The sequence below is a fragment of the Arvicanthis niloticus genome, chromosome 9, assembly GCF_011762505.2.
Source record: "Arvicanthis niloticus isolate mArvNil1 chromosome 9, mArvNil1.pat.X, whole genome shotgun sequence".
Classification (NCBI taxonomy): Eukaryota; Metazoa; Chordata; class Mammalia; order Rodentia; family Muridae; genus Arvicanthis; species Arvicanthis niloticus.
Window position 1 is genome coordinate 6,338,659 of NC_047666.1, and position 13,466 is coordinate 6,352,124.

Here is a 13,466-nt window from a genome sequence, read left to right on the forward strand (position 1 = left end):
CGCAGGAGGTCTTTGCGTGTCTCTGATCCTAAAGCTGCCTTTTCTACTGTTAAAGGACCAAGTCCTTATATAAAGTTCCTTTCTGGGGTCATCCAGGAGGAGTTTAGAAAGATGCCATAGAAGTCTAGACCATTTCCTAGCAAGCAAGAACAGTTCTTTCTCATCGTGGGTCTCTTTTCTCCAGCCAAAGCCATTATGTGCTACTACTTAGGTATGCTTTCCATGTAAGACCCATATGTAGAGGCCAGGAAGGTAGCTCAGTCAGTAAACTACTTGATTTGCAAGTGTAAGGACTAAATTCAGCCCTAAGCACCCATATACAAAAGGCAGCCGTAGTAGCACACGGTAATCCAAGTGCTACAGAGAGTTAACAGGCAAGTCCCTGGTCTTCACTGGCTGTCAGCTTGGCCTTCATGGAGAATTCTAGGTCGGAAAGAGACTGTCTCAGAAACAGGTGGATGGTGCCTTAGGAACAGCACCCTCCCCCCCCCCCAAGTTGTGCTTTGACTTACACACACAAGGAGACACCTGCATGTACACATGATCCATATCCAAGGTAGAATCAAGTGATGACTCTCTTGGAGATGTGATTAAGCCAGTCAAACTCGAGTTGTTTATGTTCTCTCCTGTACTGAATGGGCCTAGGAAGTAAGGGTACTTGGTGATGGCTAGATTTATATGACAAAGATAACACTTGCTTTGTTGAAGTAGATATACCCAGAGACTCTTTACTCTGATGTGTTTTTATAGGCTCTGTGTCCCATCCTTGCAATGCCACTTTTCCATATGTGTCTTTATTGAGCACCAGGTCTCAGAGACCCAAAGATGAGGTATAAAGGTGGTTTTCAACCTTTCAAAATTCTGTAAAAGTCTGCAGAGAGACCAGCACATCATAAACTAAAGCCTAAAAGCTTTAGTGGCAGAAGGTGTAAGGATGGTAAGGAGGGCAGTGGGACCAAGCAAGTACAGGTTCAGTGTAGCTGTTAGAGCACCCACACCGGAAGCAGATTGTCTGACTTCACCGACTTCACCGTCTGCTGCTGTTAGCTGCAAGCCTTGGGACTTTAGGCCACTGACTTAGCTATGCCTCTGTGCCTATCTGCTAAACAGGGCAATAAAGGGTGACTCACAGAATTACCGACAGCATTAAGGGAGCTTGGGGTGCTTTGGTACCTGGCTCTATAAAGACCAGCTCTTACTGTATTCGCTGTCTGCTGTGTGTTTGTCAGCTGAGAAAAATGCTACTACAGTGGTGAGCATAGTTATCACTGAACTGGTTGACCAGGAGGTCTGGATGACCGAAGAGTAGCATGCCTGTGAGGTGTGGTGGGAATGAGACAACTGGGAGGTTGTGTGAGTCTTCTTGCAGGTTTGGGTGTGACTCTGAACAACAGTGTGCTGCCACCCCAGCCTGCAGGCTATGAGGTGTGGCGGATGAGCTGGCCAGTTCACCCTGTGGGTCTAAGTTTCACTTCATTTCTGCCCATGCGTTAATAAAGTAAAAGGATGTGATTTCTTTTCTGTTCTTTTCTGTTTTAGTCTTTCTGCCTTAACTCCCTACTGCTGCTAAAACTTAGATACATACCTGGAGAATGATTAAGTGACAAGCCTTTTGCTGAGATAGATGACAAACACAAGGTGCTCTGTAGATCCCACATGGTCCTTCCCTCCTCCCCTTCCTCTTCATTCAGCAGATGCCAGACTCTGCACTCTACTTGACTCCAGACCTGCTTTTGGTTTTCATGTTCCCAAGTCAAATTGTTTTCAAGGTAGAAGCATAAAGTTCCTCTCCCATGTGACATTACTGTCACTGTCTAACCATGTCATCATGGAAGCTGATTTTCATAACTAATGCTTATAATTAACATGAAAGGAATATCTTATTTGAAAATGTTTCGATTTAATTGAGCATAGCTTTGCTACAAGTGTGGACTCTGGAGGCAGCCCCTGCCACTTTCTGAAAGCTGTAGGCAAGGCCTGTAGTCTCACTGTGCTTCAGGGGCCTCATGACACACTTCCCACAAAAAGCTGCCTTGAGGATTAGTGGTGGTATAAAGAACAAGGGCAGGTAGTGCAGGTTCCTGCTGAAACTGATTTCTGTTAAGACAGGTACTGATGAATTATTTTAAGAAAAAATGGTGACTGATATCTATCTCCATTCTGACAGCTGGGGAAATGTTTCAGTGAATTAAAAAAAAAAAAAAGTCTTTGCTGTCCAAGCTTGAGGTCCTGAGTTCAGGTTGTCACCCTAGTGCATAGCCAGATCCCAGGGCTCACTCGATAGGTAGTTTAGCTGCCTTGAGATTTGGTGAGAGATTTGGTGCCTTGAGATTTGGTGAGAAACCTTATCTCAAAAAAGTATGGAGGAAGAGCTGGAGAGATGGCCCAGAGGTTAGAGAAGACCTGTCGCTCCGGAAGAGGATGCTGTGGTCCACATACATAGATGCAGCCAGGGCACTCATATGCAGAAAATAAAAAGTAAATAAAATACATAGGATGCGGAGCAATAGAGGAAGGCATGTCTGATCTCAACACATGTGTGCATGGCTGTGCCTCATGCTTATGTACATGTATATGCATCAGACACCATACAGTGATACGCATTGTGTATACATTCTGTGTCCTCTCCCTCCCCTCCCCCTCCTCCCCCTCCTCTCTCTCCATTACAGTTTGTAGCTTGGTTTTCACTAAAAGCTAAAATATTTTCCCAATCTGTTCTATTCTATGTGCAGCCATCGGCTGTCTTATCTCTTACTGCGTCTAGTCTGAGCTGAGAGGCACAGGATCTTGACAATTTGTTTTCAAAAATCAATAAGAGGAAGAATTGAATAGCTGTAGGTCAAAGGGCACAAAGAAGCAGATGTAACGTGAGGAAGTAGAAGCTGCAAACACGAACTAAGAAGAGTGATGTGTAGGGAGGATTTGAGCTTTTCTTCTTACAAAGAAACAACATCATGCTGTCAACCTCAATATGGACAACAAGGTTTATTTAAATGAAGAAATTTAAAATATCTTTAGTTATTATGTGGACTTCATGTTCCAGTAGTATTTTTAATCATTCACATCTCTTGTAAAGACTTTCATCCGCTTCTTTTTATTCTTTGATGTTTTATTTTTCTTGTGTTATTTCTCTTGGGGCTCACTATTAATGATAAAGCAAAATTTTGTTATTTACATACTCAGGTGACAGCATTAGAAAGCCTGACATCCCTCCTTGTGCCCTTCAAGTTAGGCTTAATCCTAGCAGAAGGCGGTTGTGGGACCAGAGCAAGCGTGACAACCGAGGAGGCTTTTGCTCACTTGCAGAGTTTGAATGAAAACACTACCATTTATAGTTATGCTGGCCTCAGCCTTCCAGCCCCGCTCTGAGGTTTGAGGCAGATGCCAGATGCCTTCCATTCAGGAAGTTAAAGTATGGAGGCAAAACATCCCTCTCTAGTCTCGTAGGAGCCAGGAACAAGCTTTATCACTCTGTAACTCAAAGAGTAAATACTCGGCATTCCACAGCCACTTGGGATGAAAGCAGATTCTGTCCACATATGATTCACTCCTGGAATGTCTGTTTAATTATCTTCCAGATTCACCTCACCCTTTAAAACCTGGAGGCACTGGACCACACAAAGCCTTGCTGGTAAGGTCTTCTTCATTCATTACTCAGACGAAGTGGCTATGTGGACTTGATTTTAAAATGCTAGTCACATTTTTAGTCAATGCATCCCTAAAAAATTACTGAATATTTATTTGCACATTTTCTTCTCTGAATGATTTATGAATTTTCCATGCCTTTAAAAATATGGTTTTTGTTTTGTTTTGTTGCAAAGAATCTAGGAAGCAGTGGATCTGTGATACATGCCAGAAGCTCTTAAACTAAAACCTTCTATATAATGAAACCCTTTCCAGGTCCATGTTGATGGTTTTCTTACTTCATGCAGTATTCAAAACACCAGCGCATTCCTTGAAGTATGCTGTAGTGAGAAGGGTGCACAGCTACCACACATTAGGCTGTACTCACTTTAATTGTGTTGTTTTACAATTCTACATCATGTGGATGCATGTGTGGAGGTGTGTGCACATAAATGCAGAGGCCAGAGGAGATGGTTGTGAGTCACCATCTCAGTGCTGGTGACTGAGATGGGTCCGCAGGTCCTCTGCAGGAGCAGCCAGTGCTCTACCCACAGTGCCAGCTCTCCAGCCCCAGGCCATAGTTAGTGCTCTCTGTTCTTTCTCCTCTAACCTAAGTGTGACTGACTGGTGTACTGACAGTACCTCAGTGGTAGAAATTTTATTTTTTTCAAGTGAAAAGCATGTGAGGATTAATATGGTATCACTTCCTGGTCTTGCAGCTGTAGACTGACTGTGGTATTAGCTTTTGCTTTATAATAAGCCACCCCAGATTTACTCCTCAAGTAGCACTTGTTTATCTTCAGATTCTGTGTGTGTGTGGAGCGGGGGGAGAGGGACCATGCTTTGAGCTCAGCTCAGTTATGTGATTCTTCTGGTTTTAACTGAGACTATTCATGAATAACATCCAGGTGAATAAGGCTTTGTTCTGCTGGTCATGTGGCTGTTGGTGAAGTGTTTATAATGCCTGTCCCATGGATAGTGTCTCCTCTGGTGCCACATTAGCTGTCCTTGAGGTGTCTCCTGCTCTGCTCACAAACCATCCCCACTTCCTCCATTCCCCATCACACCAGCCCAGGCATCTCTCTCTGGCTTCTCTACCCTTAATACCTAACTGTATCCTCTCTTGCTCACTTGTTCCTCTGCTCTTTATTCACTGTGAATGGTATTTGTGTCCAAGCCTCAGGCGCCATTGACCCTGTCTTTTGCTCTTGTTTGTTTTTTTTCCCCCAGACCTGTAGATGGCCAATTAGGCTAGGCTTGCTGGCAAGCAAGCCCAGAGGTCTGACTGTCTGCATCTCTAGTATTGGAATTACAAGCATAGGCCCCCACACTGGTCTTTTACATGGGGACTGAGGATTGAATATGGGTCATCAAACTTGCACTTACCTACCGACCCATTTCTCTGGACCCTGTGCTTTTGAGGGTGAGCGGTCAGGTTAATGTGTTCACCATCACATAAGACATCTTATTTCATTCTGCTTCCCCCCCTTCTGTACCCGAAGAGCCTTGTTTTTAAGTCTGGGTTGAGTCCTGCCTTGTTTAGCCATCTGTGATTTCACCTGCTCCAGCCTCCTTACCAGCCAAGCATGTCCACTTTTCTCACCTTCCCTACTCTACCTTTTTTTTTTTTTTTTTGCCCGTGGGGGAGCTTTGTAAGCTCTTTGAAAGCAGAAATTCCTTATGGCTTAACAGCACAGGCAGAAAGTTGAACAGATACTTGGTTAAGCAGAAAGCAGCCCAACCCTGCTCTCATTCACAACCCCCTGCACCTCCCTCAGGTCAGCAGGCCTGTGTTGCTTTCATTCTTCAGGCTTGGGGAAGACCTCAGCAATGAAGTGATGCTTCACAGCTGGGGCCTTGCTGGGATTGCCACTTCACAGCTGGGGCCATGCTGGGATTGCCACTTCACAGCTGGGTCATGCTGGGATTGCCACTTCACAGCTGGGGCCATGATGTCCAAGAACTGGAAACTTAGGTAAAGCTTGTGTTTGAGCACAGCTCTAGGGGTTTCCTTTAAAAAGCTGGCTTTTGGAGGTGCAGTTTTCTTGTGTGGAAAGAGGGGATGATACTTACCTCAACACTTTCCAGAAACAAAGAAAAAAAAGTTGTCTGTAAAAATGCTGTGTAGACCGTAAGGTAGAACTGAAAGACATTAGTTGCTGTGGACCTCTGACAACTCAGTAGTTTGAAGAGGGAAGTTTCCTGCATAGTAGTGGGAGAAGAACAGACAGTGGGAAGTTGAGTGGAAATGGTAGAAGTGGGAGATTCAATAAAATAGCATAAGTGGTAATAATTGGGGGATACTGTCTGCCAGGCACCGAGCTGTCTGCTTACATACAGATTTCCTGGAACATTCCCCATCCATTTACAGAGCAATCTTTTTCTTAGGACAGTGTCAGTCTCACTGTTTAACCCTGGCTGACCTGAAATTAAAAAATCCTCCTGCTTCAGCCTCCCAAGTGCCCGGATTACAGGTGTCACATCACACCCTGCTCTCATTCATATATATCTGACATTGGTGAGGGGTGTGTGTGTGTGTGTGTGTGTGTGTGTGTGTGTTTTATATTCTTCAAAATACCTAGATCTACCTGTCCCTGGCAATGATCTGGTATTAAAGTTGTCAACCATTGGCAAGCTAGACTTACTATGATTATTTCATTCAGAGAAGTGGTTTTTAATTTTATCAAGATTGTTAGTAAATAGGCTCCCAGAATTCTATAGGGACTGGACTATTCATGGAAGGACATTTCCTTTGGGACTTTGTTTTTCCTTAAATAAAGCTTATTGGTTGCAATTATTCTGCTCAGAATCAACAGAACTCCAGCTTACACGAGGTTACTGAGTTATGTGGTTGGCATGTTTATCCTGCTCAGTTGTGTTGAGGGCTCAGGCCTGCATCCAGCCATTTATAGTCTCTGTCCTGTTCTCCCACCTTAATTCCATCGGTGTCATCCCCATCTCTGCACCACACTGCATAGGCACACCACGGTGGCATATGTAACCACTAGTGTCAGCCACCATTCACGTAGCTTGTATCGTAATGAACTCTTCAGCCATAATTCTAAGAGTAGTACCAAGGAACTGTTTTCACTGGCCTGTTGGATTCAGCATGATTACAGGTGAGCAGTAGACAGCAAGCAGTATCTCTTTGACTACACTGTTCATATGTCCCGTGACAGAAGGCAAGTCCACCAATACCAAATGTGGGGGAGGGGAAGAGTTTTTACAACAGGAAGGATGGGGGAAAAGATGCCAGGCAGATAAGATCTGTAAGTACCATAGTGGTCTGATTTAGAAATTTTGTAATTTGCAGTCAGTTAAACTTGAAAGATTGAAAATTAGATGTAGCCTTGGCTATGTTATAATCCAGGCTACCACCAGTGAGCACATGGAAAAGATGAGAGTGGGTGGCTTACTTTGGGTTTGGTGGGAAGCTCCTGGGTTGAGGACTTAATGCTGCATCCCAAGGAGCCATAGATTAGTTGGAACCTGGAGACAATGGTTGAGCTTCAATGGATCTGCAGACTTCCATAATGATTTACAAAATCATTGTGTGCATGAGGTATCCTGAGTTCCATTACTCTCTCACTGGACCCCACTGATAAGCCATTGTTTGACTTAACTGTGGCTGTTTTCAATTTGGCTAGTTTAGTCTCTGGCATTAGCTTCTGTTCTTGGCTCACCTATCGAAGTTTAGTGTCCATTATAAACATGGCTGCTTGTGGAACAGACAGTGATGTCAGTGGCTGAGCATTTTGCCTTAAATTATAGATTGAGTTTTCCAGCTTTCTGTATAAGGTTTTCACAGTCATAGCTGCCATTTACCTAATGCCAGGTTCTGCTAAATACTTTATGTGCATTATCTGAACTGCATATTTTTGCATGACTAACTCCAAGAACCTCAGATCTGTCACAGTACATCCTTCTGGGACCAGTACCTTCCAGCTGCCATTCTGGAAGCACAGGACAAGTCTCGTGTTCTTCTTACCTCTGTTTGTTCTTGTAGGCCCCATCTTCACCTTTCCATGCACAGATGGTAATAGGATCAAAGCCCGAGCATTGGAACACACTGCTAAAATCATGTAGTTCATTGGTTTCACGCTCTATTCCAGACCCGTACTGTCTTAGGGTTTTATTGCTGTTGGGAAATACAATGACCATGGCAGCTCTAATAAAAGAAAAGATTTAATTGTCTCTGGCTTATGGTTCAATCCATCATTGTTATTATGGGAAGCATGGTGGCATGCGGGCAGACATGGTGCTGAAAAAAGAAGCTGAGAGTTCTACATCACAGTCTACAGGCAGTAGGAAGTAACTGAGATGCACTTCCTACAGCAAAGCCATGCCTACTTCAACAAGACTGGGGAGATAACTGAGTAATCCTGGGCTGCTGCTTGTCCTAGAGCCAGTTTCCTTCTCTGTTAGATTGGATAGATACCAATCTTACGGAATTGTTTAAGGGACTGAGGTTCACACTCCACCCCAAGACACACACACACTATACACACATACACACTATACACACACACACTACACACACACACACGCTCAGTTAAAAATAAAGAGGCCACCTCCTCTTCTAGCTGCTTACCTTTGTGTCTCTCTGTATGCCACAGTTAGAACGTAAAGGACTGTGCTGTGTTGGCTTTTCCTGAGAAGTTCACCCAGATAGAACAGCAACATAAACCAAAATGCAATTCCACCAAAATCCAACTCTGCACATCTGTATTGTTTTTTTCAGCTTATTTACAGAGTGGGGGACAGTTCTGCTTTCAGGAACATGATTATCCTGAATGTCCTATGTCAAAAACAGACAACTAACTCACTGTCTTTCCACAGTGTCACAATTTCTTGAATAACAGTAAATTCACAGGGTATAGTAGTTTTCAGTGAGGCAAACTCTTTGATTCTTTTATTCAAATCTTAATAATATTAATTCTCAAATCGCAGACTATGTGTCATATAGTAAATATCTCTTCATTCATGCATATATGTAGGTTATAGAGTGACTACATAAGATTAAAGAGACAGGAAATTTAATAGGCTTCAGAAACCAAAGCTGGGAAACTGGCAGGGATACACAAGTCTTTGTTGATAAGATAACCAATCCAAACCAAGCTGTAGAGAAGCTAAAGCAGCAGCAGTTATGAGTGTCACCATTACAGTTGTCGAAGACCAAGGCCAGACAGCCTCGCAGAAGGATGAGCAGGTGTCAATAGAAGAAGGCTGTTGGCAAAAGTGGGGCCCAAGTCAAGCTGAAAGGACAGTCTAAGTCCTCTGCCTGTTGGTCCTTGATGCATACATCAGATAGTCAATGACAGGTCAATGGGGCTTTTGCTATTAACACTGCTAGGTGGTGTCCAGGTTTGAGAGTTATAGTCTTCCTTTGGTTGGTATGTCTGATAAGTATTTGGATCTTTTTTTTTTTTTTTTTTTTTTTTGATAGGATTTTAGTATGCCCATGGTTCCCTATAGTCTCCATTTGCTCTGATAAGTTTATAGGGTGGCACCTCCTCCCCCCCCCCCACTCTCAGGAATAAGTTATTAGTGCTGCTGGCCACAAGGTTCTGCTCTTGTGACCACTCAAGTACAGAGTCATCTACTGTACTCAAAGTAGTGTCAAAGCTGTTTAATAGAACAGTCTCTGGGGCAAGGTCCATCTGAAAACCTTTTACATAATGTAAGTAACCTAGAGCAGAACAGACTTTCAACAGTAGGTAAGCCCAAAGAACTGCATCACTCAAAATTCCCACCTCTTTATGGATAACCAACTCATGGAGGCCCTCTTTGAGATAGCCTTCCACTTCCTGTATACTCCAGCATCTCTCAAGATCTTGACGCTGGGATTGTGGGGAATAGAAAAGATGATCTTATGACTGGCCCTTTCTCTCTCTACTAGGGCACAGTCAGCAACTGTGTTACCATTACCATAGACCTAGCTACTGCTGTTTTGTTTTACTGATTAATGGTTCTTGGTACTTGACCAAGAATTGTCTACTTTAAGATGATATGCATGAGCTGAACATGTTATGTCTGGAGGAGGAAACAGTCATACTACAACAGGCTGATGGAGAAAATTGATCTTGTTGTTGGATTCATGTGTAGCTTTGTCCAGGACTTCCCGTTGAACCTCTCCGTGCCTTCCATGATCCTGCAGTACTGGTTTTTGGACACAGCTTCTGGTTTCCAGTCCTCTCTCTCATCTGTTGTAAGGGACACTCAGGCTGCCTTCTAGAGCTCAAGATGTATGTATTCCCTAACTTGGACAGCCATTTACTCGGACATTTTGAACGTTTGGTTTCCTTGGGTTGATCTTACACCATTGTCCAGGGATTTGGGCATAAGCTGCCTTTAAAAGTAGCCTCTCTGAGAAAAGTTTTATTTTACCAGGAAGGGTGATATGTAGGAGGAGCTAAGGTGGGAAGAGAGGAAGAGAAAGGAGAGGAGGAGAGGAGGAGCTAGGCGATGAGAGAGAGAAAGAGAGGGGGTGGGTGGGGACATTGAGGCAGATGTTCACGTGACTCCGCTAGTCGAAGGTAGTTGATATATCTAGGTTGGGTATTGGGTTACGCTTCTGATTGATATTGAGTGTTACCAAACTTATAAAGCCTTTGATCAACATTAAACAAAAATGTATAAAAGCAAAAAGGAGAAGGGGGCATGGGATAGGGGTTTTCTAGGGAGTGGAAATGAGGAAAAGGGATGGCATCTGAAATGTAAATAAAATATCCAATAAAAAATAAATTTAAAAAAAATTTTTTAAAAGTAGCTTCTCTGAACTCATCTCAAAAGACTAACCCTCTTGTCCCCACCACCTTGGGGTTATAAAAATCAGAACATTTTCAAGAAATCTTCCTCCAATTGTGTTGTCTATTTCCACTTACCTGTTCTGTTTATAGCCTTGTTATGGCTTCTAGATTGGCTAGGTTGACTTCTTAGAAATGTCCATGTTATGGTCTATCTAATCCTTCCTTTGGAATTTCTTATCTGTTACATCGTTATGCCTTAGTAGAAACTTCCACTATAACATTGTATTGTAAATCAGCTCTGATCCAGAACAGAAAACTTTTCAGAAAACTAAAAAGGAGGTCTTCACCCCATTCTGACCTTTCCATGTAAAAACGTTGTGTGTGTGTGTGAGTGTGTGTGTGTGTGTGTGTGTGAGAGAGAGAGAGAGAGAGAGAGAGAGAGAGAGAGAGAGAGAGAGAGAACACCATGAGGTACCTTATTTGTGCAGGAGGGTTCTAAAGTGAGTCTCAGACACCGTGTTCTCAGTGAGCACATGAAAGCTTTTTACTGATGTCCCTGGGTAGGTTTCATTGCCCTCATACCAAAGTACACTTGATGAAATCTATTGCCTCTGTGGAAACTGCTCAGTCACCACTTCTCATGCTCAGCACCCTGACCGAGTTTATCTTGATCAGAGAGATGATTTGCTGCGTATCATGAGGGTGTTTTGATGAGGGTTCTGCACAGAGCTTATCAGTTCCACAAAATCAAGCCTTGTGTTCTACCTCTTCACTGAAGAGAACAGACCCCTTTTTTTCTGCAGAAATAGTCTTTCCTACCTGTTTCATCTGCTTAGAAAATAGCGCATTTTTATTATTTTTACTTAATATGTTTCATATGTTTACTATGCTTTGTTCCTTTGCACCCCTACCCCTGTCTCTTATTCTCTTTTCTGTTCCCATTTATTGGCTTCATCACTTCAAATTTTGTTCTTAGGAGTCAGAAGCTGTTTCTCTTTCTCATTCACTTAGAATTCAGCCTTGAATTTGTGGCCCTGCTGCCTTAGCTTCCTCGGTACTGGGATCACAGTTTTGTACCTCCACCCTGCTACAATGAAGGGAGTTCAGTCCAGTGACACCTCACTAAGGTTTTCAGGTCAGCTAAAGTTAGAGTCACTCGTGGACAATGTTCTAACAATATATTAAAGGCATTTTGAGCATTATGACATTCTAAGTGTGTATCATTCTAAGTGTGCTATAGTTCCTGGCTATTGACGGAAATGACACAGGATATAGTTCTCTAACTCCCTCTCACAGACCCACAGGAGCTTCATGCCCAGATGACTCTGGGAGTCAGGAGCTCAGAAAGAAGAACTGAGGTCCTCAACTGCTTAGCTTCTTCTCTTAGCCTGAAAACATATTGTGGTTTCCACCTGACCATTTGAAGACCTGGGTACAGCAAGAAATGCTTCACACACTCTTACCAAAACATGCTGCTACGTATGCTACTTTTCTGTTGCTGTGTTAAGACACCATGACCAGTGCAACTTACTGAAAGAAGAGTTGATTTGGGGTTTATAGTTTAAGAGTGGTAATAGTTCATGATGGCAGAGCAGAGAAAGCAGATGACAGGTGACTGGAGCAGCAGCTGAGAGCTCACACTTCAAAGGCCCAGCAGGAAACAGTGAGGGCCAACTTAATGCTGTCTTTCCAAAGCCCACCGCCAGTAAAACACTTCCTCCAATGAGATTGCACTTCCTCATTCTTTACAAACCACCACCAAACGGAGACAAAGTGCTCAAATATATGAGTCTTTGGGAGCCATTCTGTTTCAAACCACCACAGTGCACCTTTTAAAGCAGGGAAGAGGATGTTGGACTAAGAGGCCAGAGGTTTGTGACTTCTTCAGTTACTGAAAAACTTGAACAGTGACTTACGCTAAGTCTCAGTTGCTTCATCTGTTCATGGGATAATTCATTTGCATAATAGGATCAGTCAGTACAGGAAGCTCTGCATATGATGAGCTTACTGCAGCCTCCCTCTCGTAGTCAGTACTCGGCCACCTGCAGTTTCTAGTATTATTTGTACATGGCGAGGATGAGTTATATATGAGTTATAGTGTGACATTTTGAAAACGTTTAAAGTCATTTTTAAAGTAGGCCACTTCATCAGATTATTTAAATCAAACAAAAATTTGAGAGTAACCTAAAATATGTGTATGCTTTGAAAAAAAATAACTGTCTTGGGCTGGATTGATGGCTCCGTGGATTAAGTCACTGACTACCAAAATGGGTAACCTAACTTCTATTGCCAGAACCCACATAAAAGGTGAGAACTGATTCCCAAACATTGTGTTTTGATCTCTGCACATACGCCAACATATGCTACACACAGTTACATGGATAAATAGTGTTATTTTTAAAACATCCGTGTTATGAAGGTCATTAGTCATTTTACAGTATGAGAACTCAGTGCTTAGATAGTAAGGATTAACTTCCTACCCATAACCTAGATGGAGTCATTTTCATGGGGATAATATTGTCCAGTGTCATGGAAAGGATTAAGTAAAGCTGCCAGTGCTTGGAACAGGTCGGCACATCGAAGCACTGCGTTTGTGATGGCCATTGCCTCCCTGTCATGGTATCAGCTCCATTGCATAGACATGCATTTGAAGAATGCTTCCTTCCTTGTGATAAACGACGAACAGCATCACGAAGGCAATTCTATGTGTAAAGTTGCTGTCTGTTTTGTTTGGGAAAGAACATTTGCCAACTGAGAAGCCTGTAGTTACCAACGTAGTACGTATACAAAGCAGCCACACTAGCCTGATCAAACAGCTGCCCCTCTTTTAGATCTCATGTCACTATTAAAATCTGAGACTGTGATTTTACTACCAGATTATATATTTTTACAAGGATTAGGAAAATACATATTTACGGCCATATTTATCTAACTGCTCTAAGTTTAGATGTTTATTTTGCTTTCTTTCAGTAAAAGAACAGGTGCCAACAGGAGAATGTGAGCAGAGAATGTGGCTTCCCTTAGGAAGAACAGGGGAAGGAGCAAAGCTTGGAACCACGTGCTGATGCACACAAGTAGACAGGAACAGCGAGG

The 13,466-nt window shown here is 42.9% G+C and overlaps 1 protein-coding gene across 9 annotated transcripts in view; it reads left to right on the forward strand.

Annotated features, from left to right (window-relative positions):
• Positions 1–13,466, forward strand: part of Gng12 (G protein subunit gamma 12) — a 108,997-nt gene that overhangs the window by 40,841 nt on the left and 54,690 nt on the right. For 5 of the 9 annotated variants that reach the window (XR_013112403.1, XM_076939879.1, XM_034511765.2 and 2 more), the window contains exon 3: positions 3,579–3,631. The exons of the other annotated variants lie outside the window; for them this stretch is intronic. The gene's annotated coding sequence lies outside the window, so the exon portion shown is untranslated. The remainder of the gene's footprint in view (positions 1–3,578; positions 3,632–13,466) is intronic. 9 annotated transcript variants of the gene reach the window in all.